Raw genomic sequence first — 15617 nt, 5'->3', positions numbered from 1 at the left:
ACGAGAAAATTGGCCTTTCATAGCAAGAACTCCAAAGTCTTCCCCGAGATTAGGATTTATTTGTCTTTCATGTAGAGTGGGTCATCTATACAGGCCACAGGTCGGCGAAAATTGTGGAGCTCACTCATGAAATATATTTTGCGCTTGGGACTCACTCTGACTTTACTCACCGAAATTTTCCTGTGCCGAACTCGCAAAATTTTTCTTTTACGGGACTCACTCGGACTCAAACTCACCCAAAAATTGTTAACTCAGACTTCCGGCTTGATCGGAGTTAAGTGAGTCTGAGCGATTTGACTCATGAGTTCGTAAGTCTAGCATTAGCTTTTTCTTTTTAGATCATGGCGTCAATGCTCTTTAACGCCAATACCTCACGTTATTGGTGCTTTTCTTGGCGCCTTTTGATTTAGTACCCTCGAATACGAGTTATGAGTGATTGCAAACCAGCAAGGGCATTTTTATTTAATCGCATGAGTACATAAGATATATTTATCAAAAAGTACGTGGAAGAATGGGGGGGGGGAATGCAAGGCACCCGCCCTACGTAATTCACCCTCTAATTAAGAAATATTGAAATGGTGTATGGAGTATATTGATTTGGAATACTTTTGAATAGATGTGAGTATAAACATCAATCAAAGTAAGGCTCGTTGTAATTCTGAAGATGAGTAGATAGGACCGTAAGCCGGCACACTACTATAGTGAAACTCACTCAGACTCACCATAACTCTCCTGAGTCGGACCCACTTGGACTCACTCGCTCAAAATTTGTTCAACCGGACTCACTCGAATTCAAACGCACCAAAATATTACTCACCCACACTCATTCAGACTCAGACTCGATCCGAGTGATTGAGTGAGTCGAATCATGAGTGAGTTCGCCGACCTATGATACAGGTAAATGATTGCTTTTTATGGCGCATGTACAACGTCACGCCACAATGCTGACAGATTCGTCGAGTGTTGTGGCACTGATAATTTTTTTTTTTTTTTATGGTGGTTCAAGTTGGCGCCGAATCGTGTTCGGAATTAGCAGTCCTCAACTACCAACAGAAAGTGCTGCATTGTGCTTCATGCAGTGAGCACGACATGCATTGATAAAGCGTAACTTTGGGGAAGTGGAATACGAATGAGCATGTGAAATGTCCGTTTTTGTCTTTTCTTTTTTCGCGTGAATACTTTCAAAATCACCTTAGACCTGTGCGCCCAGTTTTTTAGCACTTCGCACTGCAGTTCACAGGCATGGTTGTTTTACTTTTCAAATGTTCTCGTCGAATGGTCACGGCTATCAAATTTTCGTTAAGTGCGAGGCGTGACGCGTATGGCGCTGTGAAATGTGTGCGGCGTCAATTGCGCGATATTTCGGCGATGGGAACGTCGCACTTGCCGGTGTGAACAGCGGCCGCCGTAGATAAAGGTCCATGTTAGTGCAACGCACTGTAATCGGTGTGAGTGTTACCGTCGTAACCGTAAGCCCGGCCGGCCTTAGTGCCGTTTCTAGTAACGCGCGATGTCAAAAAGCGATAGCTCACTGGCATCCTTCGCCTGCTGGTACATAATTTTCATTGGGCGAAATTCGGCATGGATCCTAGCTAACCCGGCCTACTGCTGTAAAGGTTCCTAGCCGAATTATGGCGCCTGGTGGTCGTCTAGCGTCCGAGTCTCGGGTAAAAAAAAAAACGTGGTTTCTCCGGCGGGCTTGTTGGTTCACGAAAATTGGGGCAGAACAGCGCAAAAAAATAATACTAATAAAAATAACAAAGAAAAGGGGTGGTGAATACAGCGGACACAGCGCTGTGGCCTGTGTGCTTACTGTCCCGTTTATTGCGAAGTTCTTCCGCGGAAAAAAACGTGGCGTCCGGGCATTTTTGCGGGAGCACTTCCGGGAATGGAACGCGTCCGGTCAACGCTGGTGACGGTACGAGCTTTAATCGGAAACGAAGCGGTGCTTGGCGAAGCCCTGTGTTACTCGTCGGATCGCTTGTCACGAGTGACCGTAGGATGCGTGTGTGCTCCGAGGTAACCGATCGCCGTAGATCTGCGCGGCGCTCCGTCAGAAGAGCTCAGTCATCCTTCTTGTGAGGGTATGCGTGTACTCGTTGTCACGGTGCGTTGTCTTTAGCTATACGTGTTGGAGAGTGCTCCTAGCTTCGGCTAAAATGTTGTGAGCGGAGATATGCGGAACTTTGGGGCCGACCTACTCTGATCTCGAAATCGTAGTTCAGATAACAGCGGCCTTGTATCAATCATCCATGGAACGAACATTCATTGAACTGGCGACTGGCTGTCAACGATTGCTGACATGTAATATATATTTATATGGCTCCTTTTGTGTGAACGGTGGTGGGCCGCTGAGAGCCGCCTATTGGTGCTCAATGAGGTAATCATGCATCTGCGTGCGATCTGACAGTCTTCGGTCTTTTCGGACAGTCAGTGTGCCGCTGCTTTCAAGCGGCGCGGCGGCCGGTGTTTGCAGCGGCATTGATTGGCCGAGCCGGCCATGGCAGCGGGGACGGTGCTACTGGCGTTCCGCGCAGGCCCTCGCGCCGGCTGTAAATAATTGAGCGCGCGCGCGTAGGAGTACTGCGGCGCGGCGCGCGGAGCATGCGCGGCCGCCAGAGCCCTCGTGCGGCCCCGCGGCCGCCCGTGGTGCGTCATGGCGGTCGAGCGGCCAGGAGACGCCCGCCGACGCTCGCGCTGAGCGAAGCTCGCCGGCGACGCTGCCGCCGCCGCCGCCCCGCCGGTGAGTGTGTGTGCCCCGATTTGGTCGCCGCACGTGCACGGGTCGGCGGCTTTTCGGCCCTGCATCCGCGCTCGCAAGGGGAGCCCACTTCTCGGGGCCGCCGCCGAGAGGCCGCACAAGTCCCGGCGGCGTGCGCCTCGAGATGCCGGGGGCTGCCTGCGCTGGGCGTTGGCGCTCGATCGGCCCTCCCCCGCCTCCGCTTCTTAAATTTGTCTGTGGTCCCATCTCCGTGAAGACCGATTTTGTCCGACGGCCCCTGTTGCGTTGCCACCCCTCTTTCCCTCCCCCTTGGGAAGCACCGTAGAGAGGGGGCGGAAGGTTATTTTAGAGTGGTCGCTATTTTTAGCCCTTAAGTGCGCCTAAGTGGGTATGTAGCGTCTGTTTCCCGCCCTATCACGCTAAGCGCGTACTACTGGTTTATTTCTTCCGCACCCGACCTACCACGTGCTTGTTTGAGTGGCCTCACAATGATCGGCTCCCACACTGCTTGTTTCCCGTTGTTAGTAGGCGTCTGGTGCGTCCGAAGAGCATTGCCCGGCGCCTTTTTTATTAGTTTTAATACTGAGCTTTTATGCTTGCGCTGCTGCTTTTTTTTTTTTTTTTTGGTACAATCGTGTTCGTTCGATGAGCCTGCTCGGCACTTCTCGGTCGATCCTTCTCGCTGCGCTCCCCACATGCTGCTCCAAGTCCGCTGAACACCGTGGCCGGTGCTGCGCGCGGCTGTTGCTCCCGATGAAAACACGGCTATTTCATACGAGTATTGATCTCATTCATATTCATGTGCTCTTTAAAATGTTGAAATTCGTACGTTTCTCGCGAGCGTTTCTCATTCCGACTTTCCCGTCTCTACGCTACGCGCGCACCAAGGAATAACTGCCGCACACAGCCTCGCACCTGCCAACTTATTGCGCTGACGTGAAATAGCAGGTGGAAACGCGCTGCGCAAAGTGCGTAAGTGTGTGCATGCGTGTTAGGTGGAGAAGTGTCTCACTGCATAGGTGTCAGCAGGGTCCTTCCTTGGGTGGTGCAAACCCATTTTGCATCTCGACTAGGGGAGCTGATGTAGCTTGGGTATGGGACAAGTGCTGGCGTGGCTTGAGGGGGGAATTGCCCCTTTTGCACCCCCCCCCCCCTGCCGACGCCCTTGTCTGACTGGCGTTTTTGTACGCACGAGGCTTCTGTTTATCAGTCCAGTTCGCTCAGTTATATTCTTGAAAGGGCGCGATAGAGAGCTCAGGAATGTCCTTGTGGTGTATTCTTGCGATTGGTTATTTATTCAGGCAGAATGTGGAACCCTTCCATAATTTTCTGAAAGGTGCAGGGGTTTAACCTTGCTTAGCCTTCCTCCTGAGGCTATTTTTGCATTTTTAAGGTTTTGTAGCAAAGGAAGGGACTGTTTTGACATGGTTTCACTTATTTATGTAAGTGCCCGGTTCACTGTAGTTACATTATTCATTTATTTGAATGTTGCTGCAGTTATTTTTGACCTCACTTTTCAAACTTCATTATATAGCCATTGTACTTTCTCACATTGTTTGGCTCCTGTAGCATTGGGAATAGACCATTTTCTAACAATTCCAGAGCCCTCCGCGGCCGCGCGAAGCACTATGTACGTCGAAACCGGTCAAGCGCGCTGGCTGTTTTTCGTCGCCCGCTGCTGGTTGGCGCCGTGGAAGCACCAAACGGGGAAAAAAAAAAGGCATCCCCAAATGTTGACTATTATTCGAAACAAAATACTATACATGTCTGAACACACCTGCATGTATATCTACGCATGAAATACGAAAGGAATGATGCAGTCAGTGTCGCTATAACCAAGCGGACGTATGCAGGATGTAGCAGTTAGCGGCATGCGAATAAATGATGGCGTGCCGATACATGCAGTCAAAACGTGGCATCGTGAGCAATGGAAGCTGGAACATTGAATTCATAATTATTCAATCATTACTTGTTACTAAGTTGAAGAATTAATTAATTGTCTGTGATGGGGTGTAGCCAAACTGCAGAGGGGTTTTGCAGTGTTCAAGTACAGAGATTATTATTTTATTTCACAAGTCACGTGCTTTACAAAGAAATGAGCACATTCTAGACATGTTTAAACAAAAAGGAATGGGACTATATATAATTCATTTGTGAGGTTCTTTGCTCTGATAATTTGCAGTTTCTTGGTACATGCTTTTAAGTTTCACTGTGGGTTCACCGAAAGCGGTGTTTTAATCTTGCGTCGGTGCATTATTAAAATGTTGTTAAATGAGGAATTGTTATGTCATGCTACACATGGCATCAGGGAAAAAAAAAACTTGCTCACATGAGATGAGTAGTAGTTTTCAACTGCAAATCGATTGCCTCAAAGATGCCGAGATCCTGCATATTGTTGCATCGGTTTGTGAAAATTGGTTCACATGGCAAAGAAAGACGTACTTCACTTGTGAATAATGAAGTGGGGGGGAGGGGGGGGTGCGTTTGCCACCACGAATGAGATTAGTTGCATTTGTTCCCTTGTGCACAAGGGTCGGCAGTGAGGTCTACTGCGGTGCAACAGTAGCAACGGGGCTCAGCTTCTGATCCGAAGGTCGCGGGTTCGATCCCTGCCATGGCAGTCGCATTTCGGTGGAGGCGATATGGTAGAAGCTCGAGTACTGTGCAATGTCAGTGCACGTCAAAGAACACCAGATGGTGCGGAGCCCTGAACTATAATTTGAGACATTGGAATGCCAGGTATGATTAGTATTACTACTCTGCTGTAACCCAACAAAAATTCAATCAGAGTCATGTTAGTTGTTTTGTCAGTTGTTGTGTAGCAGGTAAACACAAATTTCTCTCTCTCTTTTTTTTCGTCCACATCGGCTACGCTGGTCGATCTGTTAACACGCACACCAGCGAGCATCGGGATTCATTTAATGGAGTCATCTTATCTCACCCCGCTATGTCAGTCATGCAAATGTGATTCAGTCTTCGAAACCACAGCAGTTTTGTGCCATCAACCTAATCAGTCAAATTGAAAAAATTGCGGAAGCATATCATGTCGCAAATAACGCCACACTTTGTGAAAGTTGACCTTCGCAGTTGTTACAAGACAAGTAATTCGACTGTAATATTAATCGACTCTAAACAGGCCGTTGTTTGACTTTTTGTTTCTTTTTATTACACGCACGCTGCACCCCCAGTTTTGTAGATTTTTTTTTTTCATGCATGTAATTTTCAGTTGTAAGGGAGCACTAGATGGTGGGTGTATTCCCGAGCTTTCATGTCCTGCTTTCCTTTTTTTTTTCACCCTAAGTACTATTCAAACTAGTGCCAATACAGGTTAGTAGACACTTATCGTCATTACATATATGGTGTGAGCAATGCGCACGCTGTTGTTTGAATGGGTCTTATTTTATTAAATGCTGACTATACTTTCTACAGTACTCTTCAAAAATTGGAACCTCAAATTCTACTCGTCAACAATGTCAATGGACATTGGTTAAGAATGCATCTGCAAATCTAAAACCACTGGTGTGCTTCATTGGCAACCGACTTGTCTTTTATTTTTGTTTCATTTTTTGCCGTAGAGCACTGGTGTAGATGAAAACAAGAGGGTGACGTTTCTGAGCTGCTCAACAGATCCTACAGTGGAACAGCCAACAGAACTAGTCGAGAGGCCCTCACAGCTAAACACTGAAGTTCGTGATTGAATTGCGGAACAATATTTTGCACTTTGCCAAATTCACGGTGTCTAAGAAGTCCTGGAACAGCACAAGTGCAAAGGTGAAGCGTGAGGTCCACGCACTCGTCACCGCGGCTGCTCTGGCGTACAAACTTTTCCCGCGAGCAGTTGCGTGCCCGTTGGTGGCGCTGGTGTGCTTGAAAATGGTCTATTTTCGTTCTCCACAATTTTACATGCAAGTGTGCTATCAGTAAATGTCGAATCACATGGTAAACTTGAATGCATTTTACCTTCCTTTTTTTGCCATTATATATTGAATTCATTTATTAAATGGCCACAGTGTCGAGCACTATAAATATAGTACGTAGTGGCGCACTTGCAAATGCATCTGAATACATCATTATTGGTCTGAAATTAAAGAAAAATGCCAAAGTGCAGGACAAGCCAGTGCATCAGATATGTAAGAGTTATTATTCAATGTATTTCTAATGAGATATATCATTCAAATTTGATTGTAGCTGGGCTGAACTTGTGTCTCATTAGTTGTCATAGGCTATTGTGTTATTCACAAATACATTTTTTTTTTCATGTTATGTGTATGTGTGTTTGGGGAGCGTGAGCTGGTAGGTTAACATAATGAAAGGGAAGTGGCATGAAATTATTAAAAAAAAGCCAGTAGGCTGGGTCAACATTGTTGCTGACTCGCTACTGGATTGTCTCATTATGAAACACATGCAAAGGCACTCAGCACATGTAAGATATGCTAAGCACAGCAGCAAATTATGCACTCACAAATAGTGCTTTTTATTGTGCAACATGATAATATATATATTTTGTCAGTGTAATAAATCATTTAATAATCTGAAACTCGTAGTATCTGAGTGCATTGTCTTTTGTTCTGGAGGTTAAACTTCATGAAAGTGTCATGACCATGAAAATGGTCATATGGTAACAGGATGTTACAGGCTTCTTGCACGCTCACAACCTCGCTCAAATACCTTGTATGCTGTTACTGTGAGAATAAGCACAGCAGTGTTGCATATGACCGCGGCTGAGTGAGATGTAGCCGAGCATCAAGGTGTTGCCTTATACTGCGGCCACAAGACTACCTTCTCGGTCGTGACATTCTGATGCAATATTCAATTCAGAAATAAAATCTAAAGTTGTAGAAAAAGTCTTTTATTAAATTACTAGGGTGCGCTAGGAATATATATATATATATATATATATATATATATATATATATATATATATATATATATATATATATATATATATATATCATTTTTTCCGTTGTTTTGAGATTTTTCTGTACTCTAAATAAAGCTGAACTAATCTTCAGATTTCTGCTACATAGGCTAGGCTTTGGTAACTTTGTCCCTTGTTCCCTTATTGCTGTCTTGACAATATAACGACTTTCATGTCACTCTTTACTTATGGGAATTCGGTCAGGAAATTCATGTAACAAGCTTCTTATTACCTCCACACAAACTGGAATAAGTTCTGCAAGACTCATGTCTTATACATGCTAAATTTTAAAAATTATAAAATGCCTTGTTTTTTTTTTTAAGCATTATTGTTATAGTTGCAGTGACACCAGTAGCTTCATGCTATGGGAATTCGGTCAGGAAATTCATGTAACAAGCTTCTTATTACCTCCACACAAACTGGAATAAGTTCTGCAAGACTCATGTCTTATACATGCTAAATTTTAAAAATTATAAAATGCCTTGTTTTTTTTTAAGCATTATTGTTATAGTTGCAGTGACACCAGTAGCTTCATGCTGTTATTTATTTGGGACTAGTGAAGGTAGAACTCGTCTTTTTCAAAATACCATTGCCCAGCAATTTTTCTCTTGTCACTCTTTCAATGCACATATTTATAGACGCTGGGGTTATCAGTATTAAAAAAAGCACACCTTAGGCACCAGGAATAAGTGGGCAAAACAATGTATTAGGCCTTCAATATTGTAAATGTAGGCACAGTATATTTTCACATAATCTCAAATAGCTGGAACAGAAGACTTGTTCAACCTGTGTCAATGGCAGGGAAAAAAATTGTGTATGATGGCACAAAGGCACCAGAGTTAAACATAGATATGCAATTGTCCTTTTCCCTTCAAGGTTTGCGCAGCAGTCTCCCTTTTTATTTTAAAGCATGGTGTCTAAAGTTTCCACTGTCTGGGTGTGCTGGAGCAGATAGCCTAAATGGCCAATAGACCAGAGAGGAGGGATTCATCCTATTGGCCACGTCGAATGGCAGAGAGCCGATTTGTTCTCTGGATTTGAACACCTTAACGAGTAAACTACAAACAAAACAAAGGCCACTTGCAGATCACATTTTTCTTCTTTTACTTGTCACTCTTCTCTGGTGGCCCTCCGTGGTTTCGCATTTGCCAACCACTGGCACAATGTCAGCGTGGCAGCTCATACTGGGCGGCTTGTCCTGCTTCCCTGCTGCTAGCGGTTGTTTTGCGGGAGTTCCTTGTACTAGGCGACTCATTTCAACCCTGTATAGCTCTGAACAGTCAATATTGCCTGGTAACATGCATAGTAGTCTTAAACTGCACCTGAAAGCGAAACGAGGCTAAATTTAGATGCCAACTTTGAAAATAGGCATTAACTTTAAGTATCATGGCACAAACACCAAAAATTAGTCATTGATAGACACTATAAAACACTATTAAAGTCCTTAACCACTCATTCATGCTCATATATCAAAGTTTGGAGATAGGAGCACAATGAACAAAATAAGCATTTGCCTAAAATTCAGTTTCTACTGATTTACTTTGACCGTGGCCAATAGTGAAGTCATTTTGTCTAAGTTTCTTTTTAAAGATTGAACAAACTGGTGATTTGAAGTATAGATATTTGACTTGAGACTTAAATTCTTGTGCAAAAATTTGCAAGAGTTTGAATTTCTGAAAGGAATGAAGCATGAATGTTTCAGTTTTCCGAAGTTGCGTGGAGCTCTGCGGAGCTCCGCCCTCGACGAACGAACATGGGGGACCCGTCCCGCCCGTGAGACGGCGTCTAGGCCAGCCCTTGACGTCCCCTCATGGGAGGCCTAGGCCCAGCCGCCTAAACTTGCTGGTTTTTATTATTAAAATTCATTTCTCCTCCTCCTCACACGTACATTGTCAATGATGTAAACTACTATATTATTATGCCCAAATTATATAGTATTCAGGTTTAATACATAAATTAGCTTCAAGCTATTGATTCCTCGTAAAACTGTGAATGGCTGCCTGTGATATTGAAACCCTGCCGCAGTGGTCTAGTGGCTAAGGTGCTCGGCTGCTGACCCGCAGGTCGCGGGATCGAATCCCGGCTGCGGCGGCTGCATTTTCGATGAAGGCAAAAATGCTGTAGGCTGTTTGCTAAGATTTAGGCGCACGTTAAAGAACCCCAGGTGGTCAAAATTTTCGGAGTACGCCACCACGGGTGTCTCTCATAATCATATGGTGGTTTTGGGACGTTAAACCCTACATATCAATCATCCGTTAGATTGAAGACATTTAGGAACTGTTCATTTCGTATTACATACAACCTCTGGTTTCAGTGCATACATGCTAGAGAGAGCCCTGTGAAAAATTAAATTTCGTTGTTTTGAAGGAGTACTGACACGAATTTGAAAGATTTTGTGATAGTTTTCAATCAAAACACAGGTTTTGAGAACACTAAAGTGAGTATTGTGGTTCCTGGGAATGCATCACATATATTTTTAATACTGCTACTTCATCAAGACACTTTCGTTTTTGATATCAAGTGGTGCCAGCACCGTGACTTGTCATGGTGGTGTGATGTCATAGGGAGACGGTAATTCACAACGTACTAGCGGCATATCTACCATCTGCTTGTGGTGCATGTAACCAACAATGCATGCAATACCTTCAGTGACCTTGACAGTGATTTCTGTGTTGTACCGTATTTACTCGCATGATTCTCGCACTTGTTTTCGCGGAAAACCGATGAAAAGTTGTGGGGTGCAAGAATTACATGGGGAAAGTTTTTTGCGATAATGCACTGAGTAAAAAGAAAATGAAGTGGCCACAAATCATGATTCTCACGCCATCAACTAACTGAAAGCTTTGAGAAGTACTAACAAAAACTTACCCTAGCAATAAAACCACAGGTTCAACACAAGGCAAGATTTACTTCAAACAGAAAACCTGCACGGATATGGTAGAGAATCAGAATACCGTACGCACAGCTTGTGGATGTCGCAGGCGTAGCATACGATGTCTACCTTGAGCTGAGGGCCATCTAGCAGGGAATCATCCACAGTTGCCGTCTGATGAAATAAAGTTCATCATCCATCCTTGTCTTATACACATAGGAGGCCCAACGTGTCTTGGTGGCTTTAAGCTGCTCGTGCTACTGTCGCCAGTAGCGAACACAAAACTCATCAACTCAGAAGTGTCTACTCGTGGCTCTGTTGCGATTGTTTAGTGCATGATTAATCATTTTCCACTTGAAAGCAGCCGTGTAGTACAAACACAACGCACAAAACACGTCGCAACGCACGCTTGCACTTTGGCTTGGATAGGATTGAAGCTTCATGCATTGATATTACGCATAACATTTAGGAGATGGCACTAGGCTGCCGTGCGCATTTATAATCGGTCAGTGAAAGGGCAGACGACAATACTGCTGTAATTCTCCAGGGTGGAATCATTACTCCCGGAAGAAAAAAAATCTTATTATTTTTTTTTGCCGATGCAGGGGGTGCAAGAATTATGTGAGTGCGAGGATTACGTGAGTAAATATGGTAGGTGGCATGCAGGACGCAGAGTTCACAAACTCAGTATTACAGTGACAGTGTCGTCTCCCCGAGATAATATCTGTTGTGGTGGAGCTAGGGGAGGGGGGGGGGGGGGCGCTGATGCTGTGGGACGAAAACCTTAAAATGAAAGAAAAAATTTCATACAAGTTGGCCGACTCCGGCGGTATGTGGAGGGCGTTAACACTGCACACCAAGGAAACGAAAAATGTTCCTTTTGTGATATCTCAAGATTATGTCAGTACACCTTTAAGTGGAGGTATGTCACTACAGGATAAATTCATAAACTCTCTGTTGAGACCTCGTACAGTTTATTGACTTTTCAAAAATTCTGAAATTTTTTTACACAACTTATTTTTTGTTTGATATTATTACATTTCTCATTTTTTAAAATCCTTACTCAAGAATGTGCCATTTGCGGTACGTTTGTTTTTTTGTCGTAGAAGATTGCAAAGGAAAAAATGTGTTCTTATAGCATTTCTCAACTATTCCTTAGTTGGAACGCTCACAAATGAGTGCAGTGATTTTTAATGTATGACCGTAGCCTTCAGCAGTTTAAGTTTATAGGGCTGAACAGACCAGAACAATATTTATGAACAAAGAACGTATACATGAAAAAACTACAAGTGCTATTATGTTGTCATATTTTCAGAGAAAAGTTCTTAAAGTGTGAGGTAAAACATAGGGTGACTGCGAAAATTCTCCACGCCATTGCTTATCAGTCACGCACACCGACGGAGACAGTACAGGCAGCCACCGTGCCGAGTTTGCCTACTGCGCAAGCGAGTATAAGGGACTAAAGGCTAACACTTCTACTGGAGCAGCCACAGCCAGCTTTGCATGTTAGTTCTGACACTGGATTCTTGCATGATGATCTGTGGCTGGCTGTGGTTCAACTCTACCTTGTCTATACCAAGAAAACACCTAGCACTAGCCAAGAAGGCCACGTTAAGTCTTTAAGGTGAACCAACTTTGCACGGCTAGTGTAAACTTCTCCCTTTAGTTTCTTTAAAGGACTCCTAACACTAAATTTAGAACCTCGAGATGCTTGCATTGCTTGAGACTCCTCCTTGATCGATTTCCACTTTCTGACCGGTTATTTGGGACGACCATTGCCTATAAGATATCTCAATTTAGTTTTAAAGTAAGGGCGTGTGCTTGTTAGTCTATTCAGGTGCATTCGACATTTTCTGTGGTCTGATGCAAACAGGGGGTCCCCTCGGGACGTTGCAAAGGTCATGCAAGTATTGCCAACGTCTGAGAACACTTGCGGGGTGCACGAGGACTATTGTTCTTTACCCTTCTCGCTAGGGCTGGTCTCAAGGTGGTTTTGGCTGCCTGAGCCAGGAATGCTTTTCTTTTTCTGAGGGGGAAACGCTCAAAGCATCCACATCATTTCATTTTCCACCACCTGCGGGTCTCCCTATTTGAAAACGTTGTGTTCAGCGTCACCGAAGCTTGAGCGCACAGAGTCTCAGGCATTGCCCCGCTGTGGGGCGCTAGTTTCTTATGGTATTTAGGCGTGCGCTACGAACTGATGCAAGATCGTTTGGAATCAATGATGCTAGCATAATTTATACGATGCGTTTGAGCATCGATTCAATTTTGGCATTGCCATACGCAAAGCTACAAATCACTGTAAAAAAGTCGCAAACAAAACTTTCGCTGTCGGGGGTCCTTTAAGTTGGCCTTTCATAAAAAAAATTCATCCAGCTCTGCTTTGCGAACACCGATGAAGCAGCATAGCTATAGTAGTTTTCTCTGTGAGGCTAGCACGTTCCTATATTTTGCAAGTATTTGAGATATGTTGTATCTCTGCTCTTTATTAAACATTGTAGTATAGTTTCATATCTTCTTGATCATTCTTATATGCAGGTTTACAAAGAAGCGGTCACTTGAAATGCTTTAATATGTTGTATCGTTGCTCTTCATTACTCTTTAAAAGGGCTCTGAAACACTTCTTTGAGTAACCATGGGATTAATTCACTGGAAAAGCGTATCACCTCACAAATTGAATGCCGGAAAAAGTTTAATAATCCGTCCAGTACGAGCGGAGTTGCAAAGATTTGTCACACGCTGCAATCACATTCTCTCTTCTCTCGTCCCGATGAAAGTGCTGGAAGCTGAGCAGGGAGGAACGGTAGGGGCAAACAAAAAATGCCACTCGCGCCTTGTGACCTTGAGGATTTTTTTTCTTCGAATACGCGGCTTTTTCAGTGCGATCGCACACGCATGCATGAACAAGTGACGGCCTCTCGCGGTGACCTCTGTAACAAGTGAGAGTGCCATGTTCAAATCAGCCATTGGCTGATAGATGGGCTTACTGGGCTTAATTCTGTGATTTCAAAACATTGATTGATTTCAAAACATTGATTGACAAAACATTGATTTCAAAACAAGGACAAAGATAACCTAACAGAGTGGTTGAAGTAAATCTGAGTTAGCAGAACGTCATTATTATGAATGATACATTTTTTTTATTCTTCTCATTATCAATCAAAATGGTCTTAGCAGTTGCTCCTCAAACCAGGAAGCAGCTTCATTCAAATACATACCGTATTTTCTTGCGTATAGCCTGCCCCTGCTTGTAGCCTGCACCCCCGTTTTTATGCACATATTGGCGTTTTTGTTACAGGCTATACGTGAGAAATACAACACATGTACGTCGTACTTAGCGAACTTCATCGAATGTGTGCTTTACATTCTCCAATGGCATATTCCATTGGACATTCCGTTGGACTATTCGGTTGATGGAATTTAAGCGGTTGAACTACCTTCAGTTGGTCCTTTCAGAGTGTCAAGCTCAGACTTGGAGCGCTCCCAACCTCTCTGACTTTGTAGTGAGAGCTTGGCGCGACCTGGTGGGGACAACGGATTTCATGACACAAGCCGGCAACCAAGTGATCACGCATCATGTGGTTGTTGGCAGGTGACAGCGTATGAGCGCGCATTTCGAAAAAGGATGTTGCAGGATGCGTATTACTTCGTGCACATGTATTGTTTGTGGCACTTTTGAGCGTATGTGTGGCAAGTTCACATCTATGAATTTATTAATTAATGAGATCAGAAAAGAGGCAGCTAGTGAAAGCGGAGGAAACGCTGATGCTGTTATTACAGCAGCTTGCAGACGAGTGCCTTACAGCTAGCAGCTCGAACGTCGACGATGCCAGATTTAGGTGCTGAGCTCGGAAAGCTTTCTTTGCATCCAGACATGTCGGAGACGGCCACCAATATTAGAGATGGCCACTAATATCTCGGATAAGGCAAGTGGGTTAGGGGAAGACAGAAGGATAGGAGGGCAGATGAGATTAAGAAGTTTGCTGGTATAAATTGGCAGCAGCGAGCACAGGACTGAGCTGACTGGCGGAACATGGGAGAGGCCTTTATCCTGCAGTGACCGTAGCCAGGCTGATGATGATGACTAGTATTAGAAATTGGAGCAGTGCAGAAGTGTTTACCCGGCGGCTTCCCTTGCTGGCTGCATGTTGGCGCTACAGGCGCACTGCTCCGGCTGGTTCAAAATTGCTGCTTCATTCGGTTGGTATGCTGTCTCTCACGCTATGATTGCAAGCTGCCTTAGCATGTGGTAACTCCCAGCCAGAGGACCGGAACGGTCAACCGAATGCACGATCATCCAGCCAGTAACACTATTTGACTTACTCAACAGTGCATAAAATCTTTCTGCTGCTGCAAAGGTGACATTTAATGGCTTCGATTCTCTTCCTATACCCCTGTCACATGTCAAATCTGATGTCATGTACAGCAAATGTTGTTTGTAATTTCATTTGCTGTCACATGGGAACGCTATTCCTAGTCGATAAAAGCGACATTTTCGGTTACACACATTCACATTTTATTTCGAAGCGAGTGTGTAGTCTCCACACCAAAGACTTTGTAAGGCAGACATTTCAAACTCGCATCTGCTAGCGGGCTGCAGTCATGAAATTTAGTCCCACTGGTGCCGGTAAAAAAGGTGTGAGTAGGGGGGGGGGGGCGTAGTTTGCACAAGATGTCAGCTAATATTGCCCTTTGAAAATGGCAACATTCCCCATATTTGATATAACGAAGATTTCGGAAAAGGAATGCACATCAGGGTTCCAACAACATATTCATACCAATATCTCTAGAATGGCTCAGATCTAGACACCTATTCTGTAATATAGACCTTCTGTTTCATGGTTATGGTTCAATACCTAGGGACTGCATGGAGATCCTCCAAAAATCGAAAAAAGAAAGAAACAAAAAGTTTGAGACCAAAATTATCTTTGTAGCTCATCTACAAACTTAATAAAAAGATTTTTAAAAATGTGGAACAAGGACAGTGACATGCGGGCTACGAGCCGCTAGAGAAAGGTCTGCGGGTTTTATCTTTTAGACGTTTGTTCGAAGGAAATATCAATTGACTTTTTTTATATGTAACATTAATTTTAGAAATATTTTAG

The 15617-nt window shown here is 44.1% G+C and overlaps 1 protein-coding gene across 3 annotated transcripts in view; it reads left to right on the top strand.

Annotated features, from left to right (window-relative positions):
- trio (trio Rho guanine nucleotide exchange factor) overlaps positions 1-15617 on the top strand; it is a 458133-nt gene that overhangs the window by 275702 nt on the left and 166814 nt on the right. The gene's annotated exons all lie outside the window — the stretch shown is intronic.

Source organism: Rhipicephalus microplus, chromosome X (assembly GCF_043290135.1).
Source record: "Rhipicephalus microplus isolate Deutch F79 chromosome X, USDA_Rmic, whole genome shotgun sequence".
Classification (NCBI taxonomy): domain Eukaryota; kingdom Metazoa; phylum Arthropoda; class Arachnida; order Ixodida; family Ixodidae; genus Rhipicephalus; species Rhipicephalus microplus.
Note: the sequence above shows the minus strand (reverse complement) of the source record. Positions and strands in the feature narration are given on the sequence as shown.